This window comes from Aulonocara stuartgranti (genome assembly GCF_965226115.1).
Source record: "Aulonocara stuartgranti genome assembly, chromosome: 1".
Classification (NCBI taxonomy): domain Eukaryota; kingdom Metazoa; phylum Chordata; class Actinopteri; order Cichliformes; family Cichlidae; genus Aulonocara; species Aulonocara stuartgranti.
The window spans coordinates 36,241,879-36,245,000 of record NC_138939.1 but is presented as its reverse complement, the minus strand read 5'-3'; the positions used below and the strand labels follow the sequence as shown (position 1 = coordinate 36,245,000).

Below are 3,122 nucleotides of genomic sequence, written 5' to 3'. Positions count from 1 at the left end.
CTCATGCCGGCAAATTCAGGCCGGTGCTGGACCTTTTTATAAGTTTTGTTTCTTCACAGTGTTTGGGGAGGGGAAAGATGAAATAAACATTCTTATTTTGAAGATTCCTTTGTCATGTCACATTTTGGAGAGTATTTTGTGTTCTGACTTTCTTCAGGACATGCAGAGACTTGTTAATCCTTAACGGTTAAACTTCCTTTCCAGGTTAAAAAAAAACGTGTTTTATTTTATATTTGGCCATATTGGTTGTTTCAACTTCCTTCCTGTACCTTTGAGACAAAATTCACCTGATTGTCCCCTTACAAACAGAACAGTTTGAACCATCAGTAGGGTTGTGGTAGACCCTGGTATCCAGTAAGGGTCCTGGCTAGACGCCTCCATGCTAAAAACCAAGCCCTGGAATGGCGCAGCTACGTCTGCAGCCTGTCTGCAGCTCAGACACGAGCATTTCACTACATGTTGTACTCTGTATGATTGTGTATGTGACAAATAAAGGTTGGTTGGTTGTTTGCTTCTGTGCTTCATCTTGAGAGCACAGGATATATGCTCTCACTGAGATCATACAGAGCCAATAGGAGAAAGAAAGAAATGTTGGAAAGTGTATTTAGAGCAGTGTAAAACCCAAGCTTTTGGCTCACATAGATTACTTTTGACATATGTTGAAAATTAGTCTGTGTTTAATATGAGCATCCACCATTGACAGTATACACTCACCGGGCAGGTATACTTGTAGTGTTGGGTACATCTTGCCAGTACTAGGTTTGACACACGTTTGCTTTCAGAACTGCTTTAATTCTTTGTGGTATAGATTCAACAAGGGTCTGGAACCATTCTCAGACATTTTGGTTCATATTGACATGACAGCATCTGCTGGCTGCACGTCCATCTTCAGTTCCACCACATCTCAAAGTTCTGTTGGACTGAGATTTGATGAGGCCACCTGAGTGCAATAAACTCACTGTCATATTCAAAAAACAGTTTGAGATTATTTCAGCGTCAGCGTGTTATCCTTCTGGAAGCAGCCATCAGAAGATGGGCACACACGCTCAACAACAAAACTCAGTAAGCCTGTGGTGTTTAATCGATGCTCATTCATGCCTACCATCTGTATGTCCCAGCAGAAATTGAGACTCATCACACCAGGAAACAATTTTCCAGTCTCCTGTTGTCTAATTTTGGTGAGCTTGTGGCAATTATTGCCTCCGTTTTCTGTTCTTAGCTGGCAGCAGTGGCACCCAGTGTGGCCTTTTGTTGCTTCAAGGTTCGCTGTTTTGTTTCTTCAGAGCTGCTCCTCTGCAAACATCATAATGAATGGTTATTTTATTCGTCATTGCCTATCAGCAAACAGCAACACAGTCCTTCTCCCCTGAACCCTACAAGGCATTTTCACCCAGAGAACTGCCCACTCAATTTTTTCCCATTTTTCGGACCATTCACTGTAAACTCTAGAGGTGGTTGTGTTCCCAGCAGATCAGCAATTTCTGAAATGCTCAGACCAGTCTGTCTGGTGTCAATAACCATGCCATGTTCAGAGTCACTGAAATCTCCTTTCTTCCCCATTCTGATTCTGACTTGACTGACCCAAATGCAATGAGTTGCTGCTATGTGATTTTCTGGTGACATCTGTGTGTTAACGAGGAGCTGAACAAAAAGACAGAACAAAGTAATTGGTGTAATTTGTTAAAGTAACAAATCACATCAGCAGACTCAGTAACAAAACCATGATGTTAAGATTATGAAAATTTATTCCAACTAAGTTTAATTAAATGTTGTTTTAAAAAAAAAAGGTTTTTTCATGTCTGTCAGTGTACAACATCACATAGTTTCTCTGTGTTTATACACCACTCTGCATTTAATCTTTGGTTCTTATTCATCTCTGGGTCTCTTGCACAGTGTGTCTTTTGTCCTCTATACTCTATATCTTAAATTGGTTGCAGCAAATGGCCTGGTTATGCTGAAGGTTTCTTGATGTTAATGAGAGTTTTTCCTTCCCACTGTTGCCAACTGGATGCTCATAGGGGGTATTCTCTATATTATTGTAGGGTCTTTAACTTACAGTATAAAGCACCTTGAAGCAATTGTTGTGATTTGGTGCTATATAAACAATCTTCAATTTCTATTTACTTGTCCCATAAGATTAAGAAAAAAATAGCTTAAAAATTATTTCCAAACAACCTTTTGTTCCCTGAACAAATTTTCTGTTTTTTCTGAAGATCGTCCCAAACTGGACCACCTTCAGCTTCCCCCTGCCTCCTGCTCCTGGATCAAAAGTGTCCTCACTATCCGGCCCCAATCACTCAAACTCAGCCTCTGCAAAAAAGATTTAAAGTACCTTCGCAAAACTACAGTATTAACAATTTGTAGATCATGTCAGAAGTTTTTATTAGTTACAATGAGCAGAGTATCACTGTGCATACTCTGTGTTGTCACAGTTGGTCTTCAAATCACTGTCTCACTGTCCACTTGGTGTCATGTTTGCTAATCTAACAAGAAGGTGAATGACACTCATCCTTAACAACTACAATATAACGGGCCTAGAACAACTTAATATGACACAGCATGCTAAATATGTTAACTAACATCCACATGCTTTGCTAGTGGAAGCTCAGAGTATTCCAGCCATGGTACACTCATTAATTGCTCTTTGTTTTTGCTCTGCAGTTCTTCTTAATCATTTTTCGGATATGTTATAGTTGCATATATTATACTATGATCAGCTTGAAGGCTCACATTAATGCATTCCTACTAGTCCAACTGGATTAAGATGATGACGTCAGATGTATGCTTACACTTACAACAATTAAAATGAGAATGGTGAAATTATCCTTTTAAGTGCTGTTTACCCGATCTGCGCAATAGTTCGTTGATTAAAAATTAAATTAAAAAGCATTTAAGCCAGCAGAAGTTAATAATATAATCATATTAAGCTTTATTAACTTCATCTGTTTAATTATTTTGAGCGTTTATTTGCAGTGTTTCATTCCAAGCGGATATTTATGTTTAGATAACGCTTTCTTCTTTGTGAGGCAAATAAGAATTTCACGTAATAATCGGTTTCTCTATCTAAAACACCTGACCACACCCTAAGTAGGACCCAGCTTCCTGTGCAAGTCCCTGAACGC

At 39.0% G+C, this 3,122-nt stretch overlaps 1 protein-coding gene across 2 annotated transcripts in view; it reads left to right on the top strand.

Annotated features, from left to right (window-relative positions):
- The window catches only part of LOC309696018 (very-long-chain (3R)-3-hydroxyacyl-CoA dehydratase-like), a 27,774-nt gene extending 27,672 nt beyond the window's left edge, over positions 1-102 (top strand). For both annotated transcript variants that reach the window (XM_082517056.1, XM_082517057.1), the window contains one exon: positions 1-102. This exon is cut by the window's left edge and continues 1,399 nt beyond it. The gene's annotated coding sequence lies outside the window, so the exon portion shown is untranslated.
- The last annotated feature ends 3,020 nt before the right edge of the window (positions 103-3,122 follow it).